This window comes from Pteronotus mesoamericanus, unplaced genomic scaffold (genome assembly GCF_021234165.1).
Source record: "Pteronotus mesoamericanus isolate MK-2021 breed Mesoamerican mustached bat unplaced genomic scaffold, CSHL_Meso_final scaffold_582, whole genome shotgun sequence".
Lineage (NCBI taxonomy): Eukaryota > Metazoa > Chordata > Mammalia > Chiroptera > Mormoopidae > Pteronotus > Pteronotus mesoamericanus.
The window spans coordinates 3,240,519-3,267,890 of NW_026555323.1; the positions used below are offsets into that span (position 1 = coordinate 3,240,519).

Sequence of the window (27,372 nt, forward strand, 5' to 3'; positions counted from 1 at the left end):
CCAGAGCATAGGCTGGCCGAGGTCCCCAAGATCAGCCCCGCAGGACGCGGCCCCAGGTGCGCCCCCTTGCCCGCCCCCCGTCCCCCACCCCCCCGCGCGCCCGACTGTCCTGGAGCCGGGCTCGGAGGGAGGGGGCTGGGCACGACCGCATCTTTGTTTTCCGTTTCTTTCCGCCGTGCGGGTGGTCCACCAGCGTTTTCCGCCCAGCGTCCGGGGCTGGGGGCAGCTGAAGAGGCTGGTGCGGGGTGCGCGGCAGAGGCGGCCCTGCGTGCCGCACGCCGCGTCCGGGGCGCGCCCGCCGCTATCCAGTTTCCCGGGCTCGTCAGCAGGCGCGGTGTGCGGCGCGGCGCGACGCGGGCTCACAAAGAGCTGCGGCGGCGGCGGCGGCGGCGGCCTCGCGGATCGAGCCGGTGGGGGCGGGGGCGGGGGCAGCCGGGCAGCCGCGCAGCCCCGCGCCCGGGCCAGGTAAGCGGGCCCCCGGCCGCAGCCTGGGGCGCGGGTGGGCGGGCGTTAGGGGTTCGGGGTGAGGGAAGCGGTTGTCGCGGCCCCAGCGCTGCCCTCCGGACCTGGCGGGGCTGCGGAGCGGGTGGGCGCCCTGGGGAGTGGGGGTGCGGACCGGCGCCCTCTGGACCCGCGGGGCCGAGCCGGCGTCTCGCGCATCCCGGGGGCACTCCGCAGCAAGGGGTGACCCCGTGCGGACGAGGGGCGCTGGCCGGCGGCGGCTGTCCGCTCGGGTTTGCTGGGCTGGGGTCCCTAGTGCCCGCGGCGGCCCCGCTGGGCGCTGGCACCAAGTCCCCGTTCCGGTCGGCAACTCCTGAGTTTGGGGGCGCTTCGGGGTTCTCTAGCTCCCGGGAAGCCAAGCCCGGATCTTCGCCCCCTCCCCCCTTTTCCTTTCTAATGAGGCCCAGCGGGAGAAACTCAATTAAAAATTCCGCACACCTGGTCCTCCGGGCCTCCGGCGTGGGGCTGGGGCGCGGCAGGGTCCTGCCCATTGGCCTGGCTTCCTCCCGCTGCTGCCGGGAGGTCGGAGCACTGACGGTCCAGGCCAACCAACATTGAGCCCCCGCCCCCCGAACTGGGCTTTGCGCCGGGCGACGGGCCTGTGTGCCAAGGCTGGGGACAGACTTGTCCGGGCGCCCAGGGGCTCCTGGGGTTTCCGCGGGTGATCGCCCTGCCCGAGTTTCACGGAGAGCGGAGGCAGGGATGGACCCTGCTAGTCTTAACTTAGTATTTCCTTGCAGAAGGAAGACTTCATTTTTTCACATTCGGCCTTTCGGAGGCCAGACTCCAATCTGTGGTTGAGCCGCCTCCCCCCATGGCCGTGCAGACGGTGAGGCACCCACCCCGGTATCTCCTTCCAGAGCCCGTGCCTGTGGGCTGGGCGCTCCCTGGCCTCTTCGGCTTCTGCCCCTACCCACCTTCTGGGATTTCTTTTCTCTTTCTCTTTGAGAAAGAACAGTTGGTTTAGACATAATGACCTGAAAGCTTGGAGGGTGCACAAGAAACAACTTCTCCGGAGGCGCACAGTGGAGGTGCCTGCCGGCGCCCGGAGCCAGTGGGTGGCCCATTCATGGCTCCGGCCTCTGCGCTAGGGGTCCCCCTGAGATGAGGCGGGTGGCGGGGGCGCCTCTCCTCCTCTCCTGGGCAGTCCACCCGGAAGGGACAAGGTCTGGTTTTCCAGTCAGGAGCTGCCGCGACACCCTGCCCTGTGCCCTCACTTCCCCAGGGGGCTGGAGAGGGTCCCCTGGGCCGTGAGCGACACAGCTGCATCCAGGGCACTAGGGGACAAGTCGCTGCGTCCAGGGGTCGGCTTGCTGAGCGGGCAGCCTCCCTAGCACTGGAGACGAGAGAGACTCTTGGAGTGGACTTTGGGGCCGGGCGGGGTCTGGGGGAAGGCGCCAGCGACGGGGCAGCTCAAGAGTCTCCTGTGGGAGCCTGCCTCTCTCTATTTGACTGCTGGTCATTTGTTGGGGAGCACAGTTGTGCCTTTCTTTCCACCTCCAGGGTCCTGGGCCGGGGGCATGTGTGGGCCGAACCAGACGGCAGGGTTGGGGGGGTTGTGCGTGGGAACCTGAGAGGCAAGGTGGGCGCTGGTAGGAGGGCCAGGCAGGGGACAGCCCACTCCTCACTCTCTGCTACCTCCGCTCGCTGTCTCAGACCCCCAGGCCCGACATGTGGCTCCTTCGCTTGCCTGCAAAACTGTCCCTTGAGTCCCTCTAACCCTTAAATATACATACCTATTAGTTTCACAGGAATAATTGGTGGGGTTGGGTTGTGAAATGAAGGCCCGTAAATAGTCCAGGTTGCCAACTGAGCTAAGAAGCGCCGGATAAAAATAAAAGGTAATTGTAAAAGACACCAGTCACACTCCAGTCAGAGAGCTGAGAGCTCTCCGACACACCCTGGTTTTTCCTCGACACCACGGAGGAGCTCAGAGGGAGAACACGCTCCGCCAGGAGGCTGGTGTCCTGTTGGGCTCTGTTTGAACTGGGTGACTGTGAGGCTTGTGGGGGGGGAGGGGCAGAGCTTGGGTGCACAGGCCCCCCAGGCGCCAGCCCCTCCCCAGCGCCAGTCCCTGTCCTTGGTTTTGCGTGCCCGACCTGAGGACAACAGGTGAGGGCCCCGGGTGGCAGCAGGGTCTGAAGACCTGCAGAATCCTTTATTGCCAGGGGGCGTCCCAGAGGGCAGGTGGGCACCGGGGCCTTGCACACATGGCCGGCCGGCCTCGGGGGACTTCCGGAACAAGTGGCAGACGCCAGCACGCCTTGCCTCGCAGCCCGGCCTCAGGGAAGAAGAGGGAGTGGGAGACATAGCTGTGACCTTGCTGGGGGGCCGCGAGACATGGGGACGCGTGGGGCTCGGCAGGAAGTGATGCAGGCACTGTCACGCAGCTCCGTCCCAACGTGGGTCACGTTTGAGATGACTGCTCACCAAAAGGTGGCCCCGGTGTCCGGCTGGTGGTGGTTGGGCCACGTGCCCGTGGTGGGGAGGGTTTCTGGCTCCCCGCCCACCACCTGGGCCAGGTCCAGCTGGTGTCTCAGAGCAGCCTGCTGGCACAGGCTGAGTCAGCTGTCGTGGGCGCAGTCTTCTCCCTCCTCCCCTGCAGCCAGTCCTCCACTGGGCCCTTGTCCTCTCTCAGACACACACAGGAGCCGGGGGAGGACAGGGACCTCAAGGTCACGCAGCTTGTGGGGCTTGAGATTCCCCCCCCCGCCAGGCTTTGGGATGGGACATACCGGTGGGGTGCTGTTGCTGTATGAATTAGGATTTCTGTCCCGGCTGTGGGGTTTCCCAGGGGGCACTGCAGGGCTGCCCCGGGGCAGGTTGGACCTAGGCCAGGTCCGCTGTCCCTTGTTCCAGCCCTCAGTGCCCGTTCCACACCTGCTCTCCTTAGCCTTATTTTCCCCCGCTCCCCGCTTTGTCCCCGGCTGTGGTCCCTCCAGGCAGTCAGGCCCCACGTAGGCTGGCTCACTGCGCAGGCGTGCCTTGCGTGCCCCCCCAATCCCCAGAGCCTTCATGTCCATCCTTGATGACCCCGGCTGAATGTGGGCTCTTTCCCTCTCATCCCCTGGTGCTCGCAGGGGCCAGGCTCACGCTGACCTCAGGGCCTTTGCGCCTGCTGTTTCCGCTCCCTGGCCTGCGCCTGGGCCAGGTGTCCACTTGGCTTCCTCCCTCGCCCACTTTGGTTCTCTGTTCACAGGCCGGCTTCCTGACCAGCCTACATGCATTAGCATCACTTCCCTCTTTCTTCTGAACCCTGCTTTGTGTTTCTTCGTAGCACTTAATGTGCAATTTATTTGTGTGCAGTCCATCTTTGTTTATTGTCTGTCTCTCCCCACGCCAGCATAAGGACTTTGTTCACCTCTGTATCCCTGGCAGCTGGAACAGTGCCTGGCCCCTTCCAGGCCCTCAGTGCTACTTGCTGGGTGAATGAATGAATGAAGCCCCAGGAACGTGATTCTTCCTTTCAGCGCGCGCTTGGCTCCCCGCTCCCCCTTCGCCGATACCCAGGGCTGGAGCTGCGTTGTGTTCCCATTTGGAATCCCTCCTAGAACCGGCGCCCAGTGGGCAGGCGGGGAAGCACTGGGGAGTTGTGCAGCTTAGGTCATCTGTCACGTGGGCCAGAAAGCAGCCTCGTTGGGGCTGGCGGTCCTGCCCAAAGAGTGGGCATTCTGATTCGTTACAGAAGTTCCCTTTTGGATTTCCGGTCGTTCAGGCGGGCGCCTGGCAGTCCGGTGCCCCCGTTGCCAGAGCTAGCTCGGTGCTATCCCTGCAGTCACCTGGGATACGGATACGCTGGGCACAGGCTCCCTCTTGCCCAGGTTCCCTTCCTCCTCCATCTGGATGTTTCTAAACTCGTCTTATACCTTATGTCACACCCGGCGCCTCAAGGCTCCCAGCCGCTCCGACTGTCCCTGTTTGCCAGCCTTCCCTTCCCGAAGCCTCCCCCGCCCAACGCTCCCTGCCTATGCGCCGGCCGGCAGTGCTGGGGAGGGCGCAGTGGCTTCATTGGGAGAAAGGTGCTGTCAGTCAGGGTAAGAGGGTGCATTTGGCCCCGACTGGCATGGCTCAGTGGACTGAGTGCCGGCCTGCGAACCAAAGGGTCGCCAGTTCGATTCCCAGGCAGGGCACATGCCTGCGTGGTGGGCCAGGTTCCCAGTAGGGGGCGCGCGAGAGGCAACCTATCGATGTATCTGATGTTTCTCTCTCTCCCTTCCTCTCTCTCTAAAAATAAAAACAAAGAAGAAAAAATGAGGGTGCCTTTGGAGTAACAAGAGCTCAGTTCGAACCTGGTGCTGCCACTCACGCTGGGGCCTCAGGCAAGTCGCTGGCTTTGGAGACTGTTTCTCAGCATCTGCCGCTGTGCGTTGTATTTTCCGCCAGTGTCATTCAGAGGCACAAACAAAACGCAGAATCGAACGGATGCGAGACAATCGTTCTGATGGCCGGGGTGGGGTGTCCTTCGGGGGTGCCCGTGTGGCCTCAGACCTGTTGTGGCCTCTCCCGTCTCACTGGGAATTTGACGGGTCAAGTTGGCTTGTCTCAGCTACAGCCTAGTATGAGAACACGGCGTCAGCACTTTAGAAGCTCACAGGGCCTCCCAGAGGTTAACATCAGGCACTGTTTCGTGTTCGAAGGATGAAAATGAAGAAAGAAAAACACGTGTTCGGGATGCCAGCGCTTACTGACGGCGACAGTGTTTGCGTCTCATGGTTTTCTGGACGTTGAAACACCCCGATGTTCAAAGGGGGCTTTGGGTGGAAGAACCAACCAGAATTGAACGCAGGTTGTAGGGCGCCTGTGCGTGCGCGCGATTCTGTTCCTCTGTGTTCTGTTGCCAAGCCCGAGAGGCTGAGTTCACCAGGGACCAGGCAGCTGTCACTTGTCCCCGATCGCGGAGTGTGCTGGTACTTCAGGGCAGCGCTGGGGTTCCAGTCTGTGCTGGACAGAGCCCGGAGCCCACATGCCCCGATTCTCTCCCCGACCCCAGCATCGCACCGGGGCCCAGATTGCATCGGATTTGCTTACAGGCCGGGGCGGGGGGAGGTGACAGAGACTCATGGCCACTCATGTGACTCACACAGGGGCTAACTTTCAGCACGGGTCTGAGGATCTGACAGCTGGTGACCCGTGGACGTGAGCACTGGGCGGTGGTTGAAGAGTAATGGACGCGACCCAGACGATCGGGGGGATCCTTCGTGGGGGCGGCCAGGGGGCCGGGAGCTGATGGTGGTGGTGGGTCTGTAAGGTGTTTTCCTTTTCAACTGCAGCTACAGTGGATCCTTTCCACTTTCCGTCTCTAGAATCAACTGTGCGCAGAGGCACGGGGCTCAGAAGTGCTCAGGGGCTTGTTCTGGACAAACTGTTAGTAAATAGCTGATGAGTAGATCAGTATTGGATTTAGCATTTTCAGTTGGGGTGTATACTTCCGTATACTGTATGTGTACATATATGTTCCAGCTCTAACGAATTTCTCTGCACTGCTTGACGCCTCTTTAATTTAATTTAAAAAGTAACGAGCAGTTCCCCCCCTTGGTTTGCCTCTCTGTCACCTTGGAGAAACCCATTGTTTCAGGAACAGGGCCCCCCTCTGCCCCCCGCCCCCTCAGTTCATGGAGCAAGCGCGTGCATTTAGGAATGATGGATTTCTCGGGTCCCTCTGGCAGCAACTGTGGGCCTTGTTCAAATAAAACGTGGCTTAACGTTGCTTCGTCTTTCTCTGTGTAATAAGTGAGCCATGTGCTCTAACATCTGTCCCTATTATCCAGAGCCGGTGGCAGCTGTCACGGGTTGGGGGCGGGGGAGGTGCGGGGCCCGCATTAGGGATCGGAAGCTCTCACAAGCCAGGCCCTGCCTCCGCCAGCCAGCCCGCCAGCCTACGGCACTGCGCAGAGTTGGCCTGGACGCCTAAGGAACGCAGACAGAGGCTTCCCTCCTTATCGGCTACCAAGTTATTGCCGTGAGAACGGAACGAGGTGAGGTGGGTGCCTTTTTTACAGTACAGCATCAGGTCAGCGTGTTCAGTGCCGCCGTGGGGTTCAGGGGTATATATGTTTCTTCCTAACTTGCCAGGCCTCGGACACAGGCCATACCTTGGGCTGTGTAGCTGGTCCTCGCCGGTGACAGTGAAAGCCGGCGGCCGACTGATGGCTGATGGCTGACCAATGGCCGGTCCCACTGCCGCCCACCTCGCCTGACTGCTCCGTGGAGCCCCTGAGCTGGCCTGAGTTGGCAGCGTGGTGGCCGTCCCTCCAGGGAATGGCAGTGAGCGCAGCCTGACCCGCAGGTCCTGCTGCATGTGCTGTGTTCTGCCTGGCGGGGAGGGTTTTCTCTGCGTGTTGGGCACCGGAGGGAGCGTGCCCGCATAGGACAGGTCGCTCCTGCCATCTTCTCCCGTTGAGGGGCCGACTCGGTGCTGTGTTTTGGGTGGGAAGCTCTGAGAGCCGATGCCCCTCCAGACCAGGAACCCCTGGTTGTCTCTCTCTCCTTGGGACTTGAACAGATTTAGGTTTTTACATTAATCGCGTGTCAGGAAGAGTGGTTTTCTACTCGATCACGGCCGGTCTGTGCTGAGTCCGCAGTGGCGTTGGGGCGGCGCCCAGAGGCGGCAGCCCCCGCGCCCACGTGTGGGGAGCGCGCTCCCGCTCTTTGCCCTGGGAGCCCCTGCCCAGCTCTGTGTGTGCTGTTCCTTCGCCCATGGTGGAGGGCGTCTGATCTCATAGTTGGAACATCACAGCTCTGGCCCCGGAGTGACAGCCCCTCACCCCTCCCTCGTTCAGCTCACGGGGTTTTCACATGCGGGGCCTCTCGGCTGGCACTGGGGCAGGCGCCCTTTACTTGAGTCACCCCAAACCCCTTTTCTGTGCCGGGAGCTCATCCACCTGTCTCTTCACCCACTGACCCACCCATCCACGCACGCACCCTCTTCCTTTCATCCATCCTCCTACCCATCAGCCACCTACCTACCCATCTAGCCGTCTGTCCATCCACTCACTCACCTGTCCATCCATCCACTCACCTGTCCGTCCATCCATCTACCCACCTGTCCATTGTCCACCCTACTGGTTTCTCCTGACCCCTGTGTGGAGCTGGGCGAGGTCAGGAGAGGGAGCGGAGAGAGGCTGCTGGAGAACGTGGGATGGCATCAGAGCCCCACTTCGGCTCAGGGTCCACAGCCCCCCTAGAAAAGCGGCAGCCAGAAGGTGTGAGGGTCTCAGCAGGGGTGGGGGCGGGTCAGGGACCCTGTCCCGGAAGAGCAGGTGCTGTGCCCTCCGGGCAGAAGGGCCACCTGGAGTAAGTGGGGCACACGAGCCGACGGCCTAGTGTTTGGCAGCCGAATTATGTGGCTTTTGCAGGTCGGAGCTGGAGACGGGGCTGACCGTCAGGGTCCTGACCTTGGTGGCCCCGGGGAGTCACTGCTGTGGCTGGGAGGACAGCGGGTGGGTTATAATGGCACACGGTGCCCAGCGGCCTCCAGGAAAGCGTTTTCCACGAACAAGCTTCCGGACAAGTGGGAACGTGGGGGAGGAGGGCAGGGAGGACGCGCTGGGGTCGCCAGGTGACATACGCGGGGAGGGACAGAGCAAGGGAGCAGGTGAGTGAGCCGTAGAGGGCCCTTGGAGGGTCTCGGGGAGGAGTGTGTTCGGTTGGGGGAGGGGCGTGCGGAGGGCACAGGGAGTCCGCGCGACCCCCTGCGGGGCCCTGCTGGGGGGGGGCGCCAGGGTCTCAGCCCCCACCACCCCGTGCGCGAGGCGGCAGCTACCAGCCGCCAAGTCGCAGCCTCGCTAGCGCGGACGTTTAATTTTACCCTTTAGAGATTTACAGGCTTTTTGATTAAATTGCCACAGTTCTTCTACAAGAACGACAAAAGCCACGACAAACCATAAATCACGTTATTAATTTGCTCACGTGGCGTTAGCCTCGGCGGCCCCGCCGAATCCCTCCGCAGGCGGGCTCGGCTGCGGAACAGGGAAGCCTGGTTACCCGCCTGTGGGCGGGAGGAAGGCCAGCGGGGCACCGGCCGGGGTGGCCCGTGCTGCCCGCCAGGTGGCCGGCCTCAGCCTATCGGGATGGGCTGGCTGTCATTACAAGGGCTCCTGGTGGCGTGCGGAGGGCAGAGGTCACGGGTAAGGAGGGGCGGCCAGACGCCCCTGCGCACGTTGGCGAGGACGGCTGTGGTTTTTGGAGAGTCCGTCGTGCTTGCCTGGGACCCAGCCTGAAGCCCGCCCACCTGGAGCCCCCTGTGGCCCACGGTCCCAGGTTTGCTTCTGTGTTTGGAGAGGACACCGGCCGCGGAGGGCGAGCCGGTGGGGAGTTTCTGAGACTTCCCAGTGTCACCTGGGCCAGAGGGGGCTGCCCAGTCGGGCGTGGATCGGTTCTTCCCGAGAGCGGGGAGCGTCCCTTTCCAGGTTGTCCCCCTCCCTGCTGGGCGCACCGGGCGCTGGCCTGATGGCTGGGGGACCCGAACCTGGGCTCACGCGCCGTCACTGATTTCCACAATATCATCGTTCCCTAGCGATTTGGCACATGGATCGACGCCAGGCCCTCGGTCCCTGAACTGCCATTTCCTTTTGGATGCAGGAGAGGCAGGTGGCTGCCGGGGGCCACCTGGGATGCTCTGTACTACCCAAGCCGCTGGCTGCCCCGAGAATCCCGGGAGAAGCTGCCGAATTCGGCGGCCCCCGGAGGACCTTTGTCCTCCTTTTGCAGAAGCGAGACATTCATGGATCCGCTCTGTTGAGCTGCGTGGAAGAATTTTTAAAATTCCTCTAGTTGAGGAACCTAAAATGGATCAGTCAGTTCCCTTGAATTGGACTTTAAAGCAAGTTCTGGGGGGGCCGGGGGGGGCGGGGGGGGGAGGACTCTTTTCTGTGTGTGGAAGCAGATTCTGTGGGAACCTTCTGGCAGTAAATGCCAAAGGGCTTGTCGGTTTAGCCTCACTGTCCAATCCTGAGTCTTAAAACCCCAGATGGGGGCGAGAGCAGGCGGAGGCCCACCTCCCTGAGCCAGCACCTCCCTCCCCAGGCCAGCAAACGAGGTGAGCATCCTCTGTCTCCTCCTGAAGACTCTGAAAGATGCCAGAAGAATAGACTGGAACACAGGAGCGATTTTGAATGTTTTGGGGGGCTACATGCTGTCTGCCAGAATGTAGAGTTTGCAGATATTTCATTTTCGAACAGGAAAAGAGCTAATTGTTTAAAAAAAACAACAACACATGAAATCTCTTTTTAAAATATAGTTGACCCTTGAATATCAGGACTTAGAGGTGCTGACCCCGGCGCAGTTGAAAATCTCCATATAACTTTCGACTCCCCAAAAACTGATCTACTAATAGTACCCATAGCCTGCTCTTGGCTGCAAGTCTTAGAGATAATATAGTCAGTGAACACAGAGGATATGTCCTAGGTGCTGTATTCTTACAGTAAAGTATGATAAAGGAAAGAAAATGCTGCTAGGGAAATCATAAGAAGAGAAACTACATTTACAGTATATATTGAAAAAAAATCCCTATATAAATGGACCCATGCAGTCCAAACCCATGTTCGAGGGCCCGCTGTGCTGCCTTCCAGCATGTTCCGGGTGGCAGAGTTTGGGCTGAGAACGACTCTGGCCTCATCGACGGGCAGACATTTGATGTTCTCTAGATCTTGGACCCCTTGGGCGTTGGTTTTACATGAAACAAGTCTTGTTTTTTTTTTTAATTTAAAAAATGTTTTGGTCATAAAATTAATACGCTTTCATTGTCTAAAGTCCAATGTTATAGAAATACATAATGTAGAAAATGAAAGTCTTTCCCCGCATTTGACCCCTGCAAAGACCACCATTATTAATGGTGTGGTTCCTCTCATTTTTCTTTCTTTTTTAAAAAAGATTTGATTGATTTATTTTTAGAGGGAGGGGAAGAGAGGAAGAGAGAGAGAGAGAAACATCGATGTGCGAAAGAAACATCAATCAGTTGTCTCTTGTACACCCCCTGATTGGGGACTGAACCTGCAACCCAGACCTGTTCCCTGACCGGGAATCGAACCAGTGACCTTTCTCCTTGCAGGATGAAACCCAACCAACTGAGCCACACCAGTCAGGGCGAGCGTCCTCCCATTTTTCTTGTTGATAGAAATATTTTACTTAAATTTTACACATACACACATTTATTATTTTTAATATTGTTTCAACACAATGGGATTGCACCATCACTATAATTTGTAATTTGACCCCCCCAGCAATGTATCTTCGACATTGTTCCTTGTCATGTGCACGCAACGTTTGCATAGTACTTGGCTCGTTACTTACTGATGAACTTCCAGGGGACTCTGGAAGGTGGAGTTGCACATCTGCACCTTCGCATGTGTGTGGGACATCTTTGCAAGTTCCAGAGGCCACTTGCTGGGCCGAATTGATGCGCCTTTCTAGCATGACTAGAAATCGCCGAGTTGCTCTCTGGGGAGGTCGTGACCCTTTTAAACGGTGCTAGTTGTGTGGCTGGATATGGCCAGTCTTTGTAGCTCCGCTCAGTCCTGTGGGTATAAAGTTATCACTTTAAAATTATGAGTGGGAAGCATCTTCTCATACGCTTCATAATTGTTTAAATTTCTGCTTCCCCTTCTCTTTTTGAATCCTTGCCTGTTTTCTGTTGACTTGTCCACCTTGTTAATTTATAGGTGATCCTAGGACAGGAGGGTTATCGTTCATTTGCTATGTTGTTACATACACGTCCACCCAGATGTCCTTTGTCCTTCAACTTCGTTGAAAGGCATCTTTGTGCAAAGATGTGGAATTTTGTTAAAACAGATTTTTTTTAAATTATTTTTTTAAAAGATTTTATTTATTTGCTTTTAGACAAGGGAAGGGAGGGAGAAGGAAGGGAGAGATACATCAGTGTGTGGTTGCCTTTTGCGCACCCCCTACTGGGGACGCAGCCTGCAACCCAGGCATGTGCCCTGACTGGGAATCGAACCAGAGACCCTGTGGTTCGCAGGTCAGCACTCAGTCCACTGAGCTACACCAGCCAGGGCCAAAAATGTGGAATTTTTGATGTTGTCCAATCTATCAGGCTTTTCTTTGGTAGCCCCTGAATTTTGTCTCTTACTCAGAAAAAGGACTTCCTTACCCTAAGTATATGTAAATACATTCCTACAGAAATATGTTATTTCTTCTAATATTGATAGTTCAGATTTTTTACATCTTTTATTCATCTAGAATTTATTTTTGGATAGGGTATGAGCTGGAGATGTAAATTTTTTTATACGAACGTTCAATTTCCAAACATGATTTATTAATAACCCATCTTGATCTCTGTTTTGAGGTGCCGTGTTTGTCATATTGAGCTGCTTCGCGTCTTGCGTTGTTTCTCCCATGTTTCTGGACTCTCACTTCTAATTTTAGAACTGAGTTCTGGACTCTCAGTTCCAATTTATTGGTGTATTCTGGTGCCAACTTCTGCTGAAATTACTCTGGCTTTTTGTTCTACTTTGTTCTCTTGTAGGGTCATCCCTGTTCACTATTCTCCTTTTACAGTTCTCCTAACCTTTCTCATATGTTTCTTCTGCTAGATAAACATTAAAATAAGCTAGCTTCATCCCAAAATCCGCCTGGGATTTTGACTGGGATAGTTCTCGAGGCTTCGTTGGGGGAGAGGAGACATTTTTCTGTTTTCTCCTTACCTGGACGTTTTGATTGATTCAGAAGGCCTTTGCTTCCTTCAGCCGTGGTTTATGGCTTTGCTCGGTGCATTTCGCGTTAGATTTAGTGCTAGGCATTTCACGGCCCCTGTGGCTGCTGTGGGCGGGGTTGTCGTCCCTGCCGCCTGCCTCGCTTCCCAGCTGATTACGGCTTCTCTAGCCTGTCTGCCCACGTGCTGAAGACTCTCTGCTGGTTTATGTGCCTTGTTAGTCCTTTCTCTTGGATTTTCTAATTGGGGGATCATTTGCCAATGTATCGTACCCCCGCCCCCCCGTAAACTGGCAGGACCCCAGGCAATAGTGGTGGCCGTGCAGGTGCACGAGTGGGGGGTGGGGGGTGGGGGAGAGAGGATGAGGTGGGCGTGGGGGACTTCGGATGCAGCCCTGATTCTCAGCTCCCCTCTGCAGGTGGTTTGAAGCACACAGGTGAGTCAGAAGCTGGGTGGCCTCTTCAAGAGCGTGGGTCTTGGCCAAATCCCCACCAGGACCGTGTGGCCCAGGGCAGGCTCTGGAATCTGTGGTGCTGGCCACCCAGGGTCACCTTTAAGAGTTGACGGAGGGAGGGAGTGAGGAAGGGGGGGAGGGGATGAGTCAAACGTGGGGACATGGATCCCCCACCTCACTCAAGTCCCATGTTCGAGCCGTCAAACAAAGACGTGGTTTCCTCTCTTTTACGCCCTCTTCTTGGCCTTGGCAGGTCGCACCCTCCAGGACAGCGGTAGGGAGTTGCTTTGTCAGATTCCCAAGTTATTTGGCACATCATTGGGCTTTTGCATCGTTTCCCACCATTTTCCTATAGAATCTTTGCAGGGTGTCCAACCTGCGGCCCAGGATGGCTGTGCATGCGGCCCAACACAAAACCGTAAATTTACGATTTACATTTATGAGATTTTTTTTTTTGTGATTATGCGTTGCAATGTATTTAATGTGTGGCCTAAGACAACAACTGCTCTTCCAGTGTGGCCCAGAGACGCCAAATATCGTTTTTGATACCTGCTAATGACGAGTTTGGGACGATGGATGTTATTTTTCTCCTTTTATGAGGTAAACCTGCCACCTGGCACTTTGAAGATGGTCACACCCTGCTTGGCACTTTGGGGGCCCACAGGTGCTGGGACAGATAAGCCTGTGATGGGGCTGGGGCTGTGGGGCGGTGTGACCCCGTGCTGCCCCCTGGTGGCGGGTGGGGGGGCGGTTGACCCTCCCAGTGAGTTCCAGACCCCGAAGGTCAGAGTCGGACCCGAAGGACTGGAGCCTGGGTTGCTGTTGTTGGGGGGGGGGGGGGGTTGTTTTATTTTTTTTATCATCATCCCACCTGCCAGGAACTCATTCCCAGGTGAGACCCCTAGACACCCATTTCTGGACTGGCTCAGGCTCACTTCCTGCGCTGACAGGAAGTGACTCCCGGGCGCGGGGGAGAGACAGAGATGGCAAGTGCACGGGCCCTGGGAGTGTGGCGCCTGGCCCCGGGGTGGGGGGTCTCCGTTACTTGAGAAGGGTGTGCGCGCTGGTCACTGGGCACGACTTCTGCTTCTTTGGGGTCCGTCCTTCCAGTTTGGGTCGGCTCCCGGACTTTGTATTCTGGGTGGTGAGAAGGGGGACAGACAGCTTCCCACGACGGCGGGGCTGGCTCTGTGTAGGTCCCCCCGAAGCAGGGAGACGGCGCCCTTAAAACCCGGTGACCCAGTTGGCGCGACAGCATTGAGGACTTGCTGGCAGAACCCTGTCTTGCTGGAAGGTTCGAATCTGTCAGGCGGCTGTCAGGCTTCCTGCTGAGAGCCGGCTTCGTATCCACTCATGGTTTCCTGGGAATCGCCGCGAAACAACGCTTTGATTTTCACTTTTAAACCCGTCTGACACTTGGCCTTCTACCGAGGGGGACCAAGAGAACAGGCTTCTATCTACGGAGTTCCTCATAGGTGGGCTTTGTTTCGAAGGGGTGGACTGTGATGGCGTTAAACTTCACTCGCGTGACTGCTCGCAGCGGCCTGGTTTTCTTGCGTTTAATGGAAAGTGCGTAGCCGAACCCTGCCCCCCAGCCCGGCCCACCGCGGCGGCCAGGGCAGACCTCGGCTCACGGGCAAGACCCCCGGTGCGCGCGCTGGGCGGGGCAGCCCCGCCCACTCGGGGCCCACGTGGCTGTGATTGGCCTGCGACGTTTTATCCGCACGTATTCGGAGCGGCGGCGCGTTCAGCTGCCGGCCTGCGGCAGGGGCAAGGCTGAGCGGTCCTGACGGGCTGTGTGACGGCCAGAGACGCTGGGGGAGTAGGACGCAGGTGTGAGCCCAGGCGGGCTGCGGCGCACCCTCAGGTCCCCGGGAGCTGGCACGAGGGCGTTTCTCGCCCGTGGAGAAGGCCACGGTGGAGGGATTTTCAGTCCAGGCACCTGGACTGTGCTGAAAACCGCCGCATCGCACCACTGGGCTAGTTCCCACTGTCTTTCTTGAAAAAAAAAAAGACTTTTAAGAGCAGGTTTCGGTTCACAGCCAAATGGAGAGGCCAATACAGAGAGTTCCCATATAGCCCCGTCCCCAACCCATGCACAGCCTCCCCCACCGTCTACGGCCCCCTCAGGAACAGCTGTTCCAACGGATGCCCCGACATCGGCATATCGTGATCGCCCCAAGTCCGTTTCCATTAGCGCTCACGCTCCGTGTTGCGCAGTCGATGAGTTTGAGCAAATGTGTGTTGACATGCACCCGCCGTCACAGCACCATAGATTCATACAGAGTAGCTTCGCCCCCTAAAGGTCCTCTGTGTCCCCCTGTTCGTCCCTCTGCCCCACTCCTGGCAACCACTGACCTTTCCATGTCTCCATAGCTTTGCCTTTTGTAGAATGTCAGGCAGTTGGAATCACACAGGATGTAGCCTCCTCACATTGGCTCCTTTCCTTTTGTATTGGGTTGGCCAAAAAGTCTGTACGGGTTTTTTTTTCCATAAAATAAAAGACACAGTTTTCATTTTCACCAATAATTTGATTGATCTGGATATTTTGAGTATGTTGGTTATCTCCTGCTATTGGCTCCTAGTGGGGAGAGACCAGGGCTGCTGCTAAACATCTTCCAATGCATAAGACAGCCTCATGGCAAAGAATTATTTGGCCAGGATGTCAATAGTACAAAAAAAACTTCGCAAACCACCTTCGACACGTTCGATCGGTCACAGCATCTTCTCCCTATGCTGCAAAAATCTCTTTTTGCATTCCAGTTGTGTTTTTGCCTTTCTTGAAATAATTAAGCCTAATAGACCAAAAACGTTATGTATTTTCTTCCGTCAGTATTAAAATGGCTGCACAAAAATTCACCAGTTTTGATAAGTTGTTTTTTAAATGCACGCTGATGTGACAGCTGTCATAATACAATCTAACAAAACTGGAGTGAAGTTAAAGACAACGAAGCACTACTAGAGCCGTCGTACAGAAAATCTAAACGAACTTTTTGGCCAGCCCAGTACCCTTCATTCTGTGTCTTTACATGGCTTGATAGCTCATTTATTTTTATTGCTGAATAATGTTCCATTGTATGGATGGACCACAGTTACTTGTCCATTCGCCTACTTGAGGACATCCTGGTTGCTTCCAAGTTTTGGCAATTATGAATAAAGCTGTAATAAACACCCAACTGCAGCTGTGTGTGGACATACAGTTTTGGCTCCTTTGGGTGAATACCAGTGCATGTGGGTCCTGTGATAAGAACATGCTTAGTTTTGTAAGAAACTTCTAAACTATCCTCCAAATGGCTGTGCTGTTTTGTAGAGTTGTTGTCCTTCCACATTCTTGTTGGCATCTGGTGTTGGCAGGTCCGAGGTTTTGGCCATTCCCACGAGTGTGCGGTGCAAACTCACTGTTTTAATTTGTGTTTCCCTGAGGATATATGATGTTGAACATCTTTTCATACGCTTACCTGCCACTTGTCTGCCACTGGTGAGGTGTCTGTTCATGTCTTTGGCCCATTTTATAATCAAGTTGCTTGCTTCCTCATCACTGAATTTTAAGTGTTCTTTGTATATTTTGGGTAATGGTTCTGTATCAGACACATCTTTTGCAAATATTTTTTCTCAGTCATTTCATTCTTTTGACAGTGTCTTTTGCAAAGCAGAGACTTTTAATTTTCAGGAAGTCAAGCTTATTAATTCTCTCTTTTATGGATTGTGCCTTTGGTGTTGTATCTAAGAAAGTTCTTGCCTGCCCTGACCGGGTGGGTCAGTTGGTTGGACTGCGTCCCATACACCAAAAAGGCTGCGGGTTTGATTTTCAGTCAGGGCACATACCTGGGTTGTGGGTTCAATCCCCAGTCAGGGCACATATGGGAGGCAACTGATTGATGTTTCTCTTCTCTCTCTCCCCACCCTCTAAAAAAAAAAATTCAATGAACATATCCTTGGGTGACAATTAAAATAAAAAAGTTCCTGCCAAACATACAGTCACCTAGGTTTTCTATGTTATCATCTAGTTTTATAGCTTTGTGCCTGACGTTTAAGTCTGATCCATTTTGAGTTAAGTTTTTGTGAAGTCTATCTGGATACATTGCTTTGCACGTGGATGTTCAGTTGTCCCAGCACCATTTGTTGAAAATATGATCTTTGCTCCATTGTATTGCCTTTGCTTTGTTGTCAAGATCGGTTGAGCCCTGGCTGGGGAGCTCAGTTGGTTGGAGCGTCGTCCCGTACACCAAAAGGCTGAGGATTCAGTTCCTGGTCAGAGTGCACACCTAGGTCATAGGTTCGATACCTGGTCGGGGTGTGTTCGTGAGGCCACTAATCGATGTTTCTCTCTTAGATCAACATTTCTATCTCTCAAATCAATGAAAACATATAGTCGGGCAAGGATTTTAAAAAAAGGGTCAATTGATTATTATTATGGGGGTCTGTTTCTGGGCTCTCTATTCTGTTCCATTGACTGGCTTATCTTTTCTTTTACCGATATTGCACTTCCAGATGACTGTGGCTTTATTGTGAGTCTTGTAGTCCGATAGGGTCGGTCCTCCAAACCTTGTTCTTCTCTTCCGTATGCTCCACGTCCTTGTCCCAGTTGCTGCAGTGGCTTACTTTCTTAGACATCAAAACCACGCCTGGCTCCACAAACGTCATCCTTGGCAATCCTGGGGAGCAATGAAGCGGTTTTTCTCTTTTCTCATATAGCTGCATCCATTTAAACGTTTATATCAATTCTGATAGTGTATCTGCTTGAGATAGTTTGCATTCGATTACATGGGCTTGATATATGACATTATGTAAAAATTCAAATATTTAGAGTTTCAAGCATCCTAGGTCTTGATTTTGGGGGAGTGTCCCACGTTCCTAAATGTGATTCTTTTCCCCCAAAGCAAGGTCGCTACATGAATCACTCACATTTTCCGGTCTTTCAGGAAGACACATGGATTAATGATGCTGAAGAAAGGCCTGCCAGCCCAAGTGATTTTCATGCTGGCTTCGCGTGGCTGCCTCTGAGACACAGGTTCTCCGGGCACGCGTTCTGCTGCTTGGATTTGGCAACTCTGGGGCATGAGGCTGATCTAGGAGGGGGAGCCCTGCCGCTGGCTGCCTTGTGTCTTATCCAGGGAGACCGGATCCCCGAGAGGGACAGCAGCCCTTAGGTCTTGTTGGGAGGAAGGAACACGCCGCCGGCCCCGGAGCGCGCGGCTTCCCTGAACAAGTGAGATAGCGCCGCGCTGGCGCCGGCAGCTCACGCCAGACCGGGGGCTGCGGCTGGCCCGCCGCCTGCGTGGCGGAGATAAGGTGCTCCGACCCAAGGACCCCTGCGGGGGCCGGGGGAGGTGTTTGGTTCAGTGTTCCCCTTCTGTCTTAATTACAGTTTGGGGGCTAAGGTTAGTCACTTGTTCTGCCTGCCGCTGTGCATGGATTCTCCCTCTTTTTCTCAATTCAGTAGAGCTCTTAAATCAAAATACATCTTGCTCAAGCCATTTGGAAATGTTTCACATTAAACCAAAGCCAAGGTAGCTGCTGTGACGGATCCCCGATGCCATGGCCTTGGGGATCGTCCCCTCGGCTGCCCCGAGCCCGCCTGGAAGGGCTTCCAGTTCTCGTCCGAAGTGAATCTGACAGCACAGGTTGTGGGTTCACATCCATTTTGGTGGCCCAGAGGTGGAAGTTTATACTTGCTTGTTGACTGCCCTTCTGAAAGAAATGATGAGGTTTTGTGTGCGTGGCTGGCTCCCGAAGAATTAGTGACATGGGGCCACGTTGGTTTTTATTTTTTAAAGATTTTATTTACTTATTTTTTCGAGAGAGGAGGAGGGAGGGAGAAAGGGGGAGAGAAACATTGATCGGTTGCCTCTCACGCTCTCCCAACTGGGGACCTGGCCTGCAACCCAGGCATGTGCCCTGCCTGGGAATCGAACCTGTGACCTTCCGGCTTGTGGGATGACGCTCAACCCACTGACCCATACCGGTCACAGCGGGACCATATCTTTTTAAAAGAGATTTCAAGAGCATTACCTTTGGAAATCCTACATAGAAATGAAGTGATTTTACTTTCTCTTTTCAGTTTCATAAGCTGTATCTGTTTGGATTTTTTGTTTCATACCCCTTCCTTTTCATCGTGGATTTGCCTGGGTTATTTTGAGTTCTAGCAAATGGGCTTGATGTGAAATGATTTTAAATAATTTTTATTGGCATTTGGAAGAGCAGGAAGGGTTTCCAGTGCTTGTATTTGGGTCATGGTGATGCCACTTTGCATCGGTTTGTCACGTGCAACGGAGCCTGTTTTGGGGAAGGGCCAGCCGAGAGGCGTTCTGTTTCTGAGGACCTACGAGGGACCAGGAAGCGTGGACTATTCAAAGGTCCGCCCTGCGCTTTGAAGCCTGGAACGGGGATGCTGTGCCTCCCACGACGTGGCGATTTGCCATTTGTGAGGGACTGATCAGCCTCCTGTTTTTATTCCGGATTGGCTTTCTAAAAAAGAATTCTGGAACCACATCCGGCTCTCCATGAGCCCCCTCAAGGCGGGACGTTGTCAGAAGCCCCGAGCCCTGCGGCAGCTGCCCTGTGACAGGGGCAGGGGTCGGGGGAGGGGCTGCGGCCGCGTGGCGGGAGGCTGCCTCCCGGCAGCGCCCCAGGCTGACCCGCTCCCCGACGCTCCCCGGAGAGGGCGCCCGATTCCTACCGGCCCCCTTACAACAGCTGGGCAGTCCTTGGGGGCTGCGGGGGGGTGTCAGAGGGCCCACCCACCGCCCTCCCTTCCCCTGAGTTTTCCCCTTTCCACTGGGCCTTTTACCGGAAGGTACCCTGAGTACCTTGTGTGTGTGTTTACTTTAAAAATGCGCACTTGGCCTCGGCCGGGTGGCTCAGCTGGTTGGAGCGCCGTCGCGTGCACCAGAGGGCTGCGGGTTCGATCCCCGCGCCGGAGGCGGCCGATCCGTGTGCCGTCGTCGTGGTCTGTCCCAGGCTGCTGGCCCGCCTGTTGTGCCCAGTGGGCGTGTGTGCATGTGCATACACACAACATACCAGCACACCCACACACACCACACACACACACATCACACACACATCACACACGCCCATACCCACTCTACACCACACATCACACACATACCAAACTCACATACACATCACCCATAGCACACCCACACACACATACTCCCAACCCCACACCTCACTTCATATGTATACACACCACACACCGCACCAAACACATCACATAGATACACACATACACACATCACACACACACAAGCCACACACACTTGTGCGTGGACTCCTGGGTGAATGCAACTGGCCTCTTTCATGTTCCTCCCACATTAATGCCCAGTGTCTCCCACGGCCGTGGCCGAGCGCACGCTGGTCCCCAGGGCCCCCCACAGGCCTCCTCCCTGTCTTCAGTCCCCACGTCCCTTTTGGGCTTGGTCTCCTGGACCTGTCCTGTGCTGTGCACATTCTGATCGTCGGGAGGGCCCATCCCTGCTTTAGGGCCACTTGCCCGTGGAGACTCGGTTTCTCTTCCACGGCCTTTCCTGACCCCCAGCAGCAGGGCTCTGACCTCTCCCAGCTGGGATGTGAAATCCTGGGCAGTCAGACCATGGCTTCCATGATACAGCTGGTGACTAATAGGTGCATTTTGTTAGGACTCAGCCAGGGCACACGTATGTAATAAAGTAAAGATGAGCCCCCTGACCCGAGCCCCCCTCCCCATTTCTACCCCCTCCCCGGAGGACACCACTGATGAGCACTTGGCAGGGGCCCTTCTGGCCCAGCCTGTGTGTCTGCATCTGTACATGGAGTTGAGATACGTATGTAAACTTCCCAGCCAGCTTGACATGCCTCTAGCTGGGATCTACTCTCTCTCTCACATGCATGTGCGCGCGCACACACGAGGGGGGACCCAGAAAACCTGGAATTTATTTATAAAAAGTAGTGTATTTATTCTTCCATGTTTAAACATCAGTCACCTTCAAAGTCCTCTCCATTTGATGCAATACACCTATCAAGACTTTTTCCCACTGTTCCAAGCAGTTTTTGAGCTCAATGATTTTGATGCCTTTTAGTGCTTCTGCCGTTCTTTGTTTCATGGCTTCCCCATTGGCAAAACAAGAAAAATTTCCTCTTTGAGGACTTGTTTCATCCTAGGAAACAACGAACAGTCGCTCCGGGTGAGGTGGGGTGACTAGACAGGGTGGGGCACGCGGGTCACTCCGTTTTTGGTCGGAAACTGCTGAACACTCAGCGCAGTGTGGGCGGGTGCGCTCATACATCACCCATCATGAAATAGGCAAACGCATTGAAAGAGTCTATAAAAATACTCCACTGAAGCTGAATGCCGCCTCTCACAACACCACCAGCTGGTCCACTGATACAGGCAGGTTCCTACAACAGTTACCTAGCAGGGAAGCCCGGACTACAAGGGGCCCGCCCTCCAGAAGATAATTCCAGCTTTTTTGGGGTCCCCTTTCCCCTTCTCCTTCTCCAGCTGACTTGCCATTTTGATGCCACAACAGGCTGTTAAGGTTTCTCTCCATCGGTGCATATTGGTCTACCTTCTTTTAAAAATGCCTCCGAGTATTCCAGCACCTGGGCACTACCATAATTTATTTAACCCTTTTCCTGTTCGTGGGCACTTAGGTTGCTTCCAGTTTTTAAGAAATCGCCACAATGAAAACCTCATACAGACATCCTTTATTTCACATATGTATATACTCCTGGAAGTGGCGTTGTTGGGTAAAAGGATGTGCACTTTAAAATTTTTTTAAAAAGATTTTATTTATTCTTAGAGAAGGGGGGAAGGGAGGGAGAAAAGGAAGGAGAGAAACATCCATGTCAGAGAGAAATGTCATCAGTCAGCCCGGAACCCAGGCACATGCCCTGACCAGGCGTCAAACCTGGGACCTTTTGCTTTGTGGGAAGATGCCCAACCCACTGAGCCACACCGGTCAGGTCCCGTTTTAAAATTTTTTGATAGAAAATGCTGACTTGCTTTTCTGAAAGGCTTCACTGGGACTCCGCCTACAAAAAGGAATGTTTTAAAAAGGAGGAAACTAGTGAAAATGTAATCCATCGCCAACAGCCAAATAGAGTGGCCCTCCCTCAGGCCAGCAGCTCTGACATGGGGCTGCCTGGAGAGGCCAAGGACCCAGCCAGAGGGTGACGTGGTTTCTGAGGTGTCCTGTGCTGTCTCCTTGGCCCCCGTCCCTAAATAAAAGAGCTGTCCTGGGAATAGAAGGTCCCTCAACTTGGAGAGAGGGAGACTGTGGTGGTGGGTGCGGGAAGGGTGCTCCTGGAGCCCAGGGGCTCCCCTCCAGGGCTGCTGCCCAGGGTCTGCTCGCACTGCATTCTGGGAGAATCCCTTGGCTCCATCATCCACTTCAGCAGGCAGCCCCTCAATTGTGTCCATTCTCGCATGGGGATCCCTGAATATCAACCACCATGTTTTTGAAAATTAATAGGCTTAATTTTTTTTCCCAGCGGTTTTAAGTTTCCTATTTATGGGGCTCACTCATTCACTGCACAAGTGTCTGTTGAGTGTGGCTCGAACCTCCTTGCCCTCAAAGAGCTTACTTCCCAGTGAGGGAAGCAGACGATAACCGAGATGAATAAAAGAAAAATGTCCCGTGTTAGGTGGTGGCAAGTGCCACAGAGGAGCACCCAGCAGGGGAGGAGGGCAGGAAAGGAGGTGGGTGGGGTTACAGTTCTCAGGAGGGTGTACAGGGAGGGCCACGAACCTGTGAGCACCGTGCAGGGGGCAGGGTGGGGACCATGTGGACGGCCAGGGGGAGGCCCGTGCAAAGGCCCTGGGGCGACACCTGTCTAGTGTGTTTGAGGGAGTGACAGCAGAGGAATAGCAGAGAGGTCAGGAGGGGCGGTGCCCGATCGTGACAAGATAGCAAGACTGGGATGCGAGGGGCCCAAACACCAACATCTCCGCGCGCCCATCATCCTCCGAGGCATGGACGGGTTCCTTAGTCTTCCCAGGCTGTAAGTGGCAGAGCTAGGCTGGGAGCCAAGGTGTCTGTGGTCCGCGCGCAGATCCAGGGTGACACCCTCTGCGGGCTGAGCGCTGGCGCCCCCATGTGTCAGGGAGCAAACGGTGTCACTTGCACACACCGTGGCTCTGCCTGCACACCCACAAACGATCACCCTTTGAAAAGGCTTTGTTTAGTGTATTTTGTGAACCCTCCCTCATGTATACCATAGGGGATTTTAAGAAAAGTAATTCAAATGGCACCAAACACTTCATCTCCTGCAGCAGTGTGCTACTTTGGGAAAACAAGTTGGGAACAAACCTTGAAGAATGTGTTTCGTTTCCTGTCGGCGCTCATGAAGCTTGAAATATTAATGCCACAGGCTCCCCTCATCTTCCTCCAGAGGGTTTGGGAAATACACCCCCATGTTTGGACCCCAGATCCTTAGTTACCTGTGCATGCTGACCTCCTGGAATAAAAGGGGGCTTACTCAAAAACTTGGGAAGACTCATGATCAACTTGGGACTCTTGATTTTCACACTGTTTGGTGGCTTTGCACAACCTTGGCATTCTGATCCTGGAGCTCTGAGCTGCTTTTGAGAATTATGACACAGGTTTATTTCGCCGCCTTCTTGAAGGATAGTTTTGCTGGGTATAGAATTCTAGGCTGGTGGTGTTTGGTGTGTGAACTAATGTGTAGCTTTCGTGGCCACCCCACTGACGCCCCATTTATGCCTCTCTCATCCCAGTGTCCGGAAGGTTAAACATTGCGGAATCTCGTGTGGGCAAGCCAGCCGCCGAGGCCAGGACTGTCCTGCGGATGGCCGAGAGTCCTCCGCGGCCTGGAGACTCTGGGTGAGTAGGGCCTGTGGCGGTCACCCAGTGCTGTGGCTGGCGTGCCCTTGCCACGTGCATTTCAGCTAAATGGGGCTGGGAGACCAGCAATGCATTCTGTTGCCCCCACCTCTCTCTAACAAAAGCCTAAACAAGTGCAGCTGCACTGATACTTTTTTACCGTCTTCTGTTTTTACGTATTTACCCATGTTTTGAGGAGAGAGATGAAAAGAACCACAGGGCAAACAGCCACACAGTATACAAGTGTTTCCTAAGAGCCAGTCCTGTTATTGTCCTGTTTTCAGTGTCATTGATTTATACTCTAATTTTTACTGTATTTCTTCTACTTGCTTGAGGCTTAAATTGTTCTCCATCTTGTTTCCTAAGGGAGAAGTGTAGGTGATTGATTTTTGATCTTCTTTTCTAATATGTACATTTAATGCCATAAATTTCTCTCTAGGTATGGCTTCTGCTACAGTTTGATAAATGGTATCTTCATTTTCATTTAGTTCAAAAAAATTTTTTTAAATCTTCGCTTGCCATCTTTATAGACCCACGTGCTATTTAGAATTGCATTGTTTGATTTCCTGATCGTTGGGGATTTCCCCTATCTGCCTGTTATTGATTTTTAGCTTCGCTCCAGTCCGGGCTGCTAGTTCTATTTTTAAAACACTTAAGGTGCGCTCTGCGGCCCCAAACGCGGTCTGCCTCGGGGCTACTCTGAGTGTCCTCCACCCTCCCCGCTCAGACGTTGCCAGCCCCTAGGGGGACGGTGTTTGGTGACGAGGCTGAGGCGTCCTGATGAGATCGGTCCCCTCATCAAAGAGCCTCGCCATCCCAAACTCCCTGGCCCCCTCCACCATGTGAGGACACGCATGGGAACTCCAGCGAGACTTTGTCCCATGGCTCTGAGACAAGGTTCTGGTCAAGCCATCCCTCTGGGCAGCAGGCCTCGGTCACAGAGGAGGCTCTGGGTGCGCTTCGCCGTATTCACTGTCCCCTCCGTCTGCCAGAGCCAGGAACAAGTGTCTCTTGACCGCTCAGATTTCAGTGGCGGGGGGGGGGGGGCGGGGGGGGGCGCGGTCCATAAACTCAGTTCACAGATGGGTCTGAGAAAGTCAGTGACGTTCAGTTTGCTCAGCTTTTTCTCACGGTACAGACATGGGGGACGACTTCAAGGCTCTCGACGCATGAGAGCTGAACCCCAGGCCTTCGCCTGCTTTGCCTCCCCGGAACTGTGTTCTCTGTTGGGCGGTTCATTCACTGGCCGCCTCCCTTCCCCGTGAGAACACAGACTCTGGGGCGCGGGAACCTCATCCGCCTGCCCCCTCTCGCCCCCACACCCAGGAGAGTGCCTGGCACGTTCTGAGTGAGTAAACAGAGGGAGAGAGAGAGAGAGAACCTGGCCAAAGCTACCTTGTCGCAGGTGGCCGCCGCTGCTTTGGAGGTTTCTCTTGTGCGTTGTGGTTCCGGCGACGTGGAAGCACCTGCCTTTGAACGTGCCTTTGGGGGCCTCCCGGGCGTCCTCCCTGGATAGAGGAAATCGCCCACAGTCGGCCGCCCCTGGAGATGCGTCTCGGCGCTGCGGCAGGGCCTCCCTGGCCTGCACAGAAACGCGTGGCTTCCTGGGGTCACGTCTCCGTCGCCCGCTGTTTTGCCCCTCGCCGTGGGCCGACCTGTGGTCCCCCCGCTTTGCCGCCACCCCCAGTACCCCGTTTCTGGGACCGCGGGCCTTGCACACACCGAAAAACAAGCTCGCCCCGTTCTCCACGTCTCGTTGACAATCCCGCCGCCAGCGTCGATTCTCACGAACAGATTTTTAAACCGTCACCATCTGTCCTGCTCTTAATGACAAGTGTCACGGATATGCTTTTCCTCGTTCCGTCGGCAGAAGGGGAAAACTGTTTTTCTGAAGACCACGGATCCCGTGTGAGGAAGCGTGACTGGCCGCCCACTCCTAGACATAAAGTTGCTTCTGCCCACGGTGGCAGCATTTGTAGCAGTGATTTTACGTGAAGGGGGACATGGGTCCACCTATGTCTATGTAGAAAGAAGTTGGTGACAGGGAGGCCCAAAGGCTTGTCCCCAGCCAGTGTCAGAGGCCCCTGCCCTGCCAGTATAGGGTGGACATGGGTGAGCAGGGACACATCGGGGTCCCTGCTGCTGTTTGGGGCACCTCCTCAAGCAGGGCCAGTGCGGGGACTGTTTCCTACCTGTTGCAGCTTGTGAGGCTGGTGCTGAGCAGATGGCGCCGAGGGTGTCGCATCACCGCCCCAGAGGTGAGACAGAGCCACCTGTCCCCTCCGACGGGCACAGCCCTCCAAAGAAAGCCCACCGGCCGCTTTCTCCTGGTCTTATGTGGGCTGGGGCACTGGGGACAGTGGCTTGGGGGGCGGGGTGGTGTCAGTTGTTGGAGGACCTAGGCGCCCTGGGGCAGCAGGACGGGTCACGCTCCGTCCCACAGCTGGTGGCCTCCAGGCGGGACAGCGCAAGCGGGTCACGCTGGAGCTCCCGGCCTTCAGAGGAGGCCCTAGAACGGGAGGTGACTGGGCGGGGGCCAAAGGCCACCCCCCAGGAAAGCAGGGCTGGCCGGGGGTGTCCTTGCATCCTTGTCCCCCGACCTGATGCTGGTGCCACAGGTCCAAGTCATCGCCACACTTCCCTCTGGTCCCCCAGGAGGTGGCCGGAGGAGGAGCCCCCTCATGCAGAGCTGGGAAGGCAGCAGCCGTTTGCACAGCGAGTGGAGGGGGCGCCGCGCACTTCAGGTGCTGTTTCTCTGGTTTGCAGGAGCTGGTGGCCTCTGCGGGTTCACTGGGATGTTGCCGTCTGCATTCGGCTTGGAGATGGGAACGCTTTATGTTTATTCAAATTAGCAGTAATTTAAAATTACAATTTTAGCCTTAATTGTGTGTACTTGAGGATCCCACTTAAGTCTCTGGAAATAATTGCAGAGTAATATTTTGGGAAGTTATATCGAAATGCACAGATGTTGGAGGGGAGAAAGGCCCCCGTGGGGGAGCCTCAGCCTCGACGACGGAGAGGGCGTCTGGGACAGGTGCGCCGCCCCGCCCCCGCCCGGCCCTGGGCAAGGCTGCCGACGGGACCCCTGGAACCCCTCCCCTCCTGGGGCTCGCAGGCCCCAGGAAACAAAGGTCGCACAGCCCCTGCCGCACTGTCTGAACTAGTGACAGTCCGTCTCTCTGCTTCTGGGGAGGCGTCTGTGGGGAGGGAGGGGAGTAAGTGAGGGGGAGTAACTGGGGAGGGGCCATCCTGGCGGGCTTTGGGGGCTGCGCTGGTAGGGATGGGAGGCTGCGCTGGCAGGTTCTGGAGGCTGCGCTGGTAGGGATGGGAGGCTGCGCTGGCAGGTTCTGGAGGCTGCGCTGGTAGGGATGGGAGGCTGCGTTGGCAGGTTCTGGAGGCTGCGCTGGTAGGGGTCAGAGGCTGCACTGGCAGACGGGGCATCCGATTCCCCTGGAGCTTCTCTGCACCCTGCATCTGGTGGGCTTGGGGGGCTGCACAGCCCACAGAGCAGGGGGCATTGGCTTCTGTGTCTCCGTGTGTGTGCAGGCTCCGTGGCCAGAATTTGTGGGCACAGTGGGGGCTGACCCATTGCAGAAGGTTTAAAATCTGAGGCTGCCCTCCCTGAGGACATCCTGGAGGAGCCCCAAGGGCCTCTTTCCTGCTCACCCACAGGACGTGGGTGCTGGCCAGCCACTGGGTGGCCCTGCTTGCCCAGAGGGAAGTGTCCCCAAGAGCTTGGAAGCCTCCCAGCTGTCAGTCCTGGGATGGTCCCTGCTGTCCCCCAGTCCGGGGAGAGGGGAGACCCTCGCCATGTTCTCCAGGAAGGACCTGCGGGCTGCTGTGTGTGTCTTCCACGGCCAGCAGCCATGACTCACAGTGACACTTACAAGTGCTCGTTTGTGGTGTCTCCTTAGCCCATTAAACAG

At 55.5% G+C, this 27,372-nt stretch overlaps 1 protein-coding gene across 1 annotated transcript in view; it reads left to right on the plus strand.

Moving 5' to 3' along the window:
• The first annotated feature begins 419 nt into the window (after positions 1–419).
• The window catches only part of APBA2 (amyloid beta precursor protein binding family A member 2), a 74,425-nt gene continuing 47,472 nt past the window's right edge, over positions 420–27,372 (plus strand). The window contains exons 1-2 of the mRNA XM_054561954.1: positions 420–465; positions 23,341–23,446. The gene's annotated coding sequence lies outside the window, so the exon portion shown is untranslated. The remainder of the gene's footprint in view (positions 466–23,340; positions 23,447–27,372) is intronic.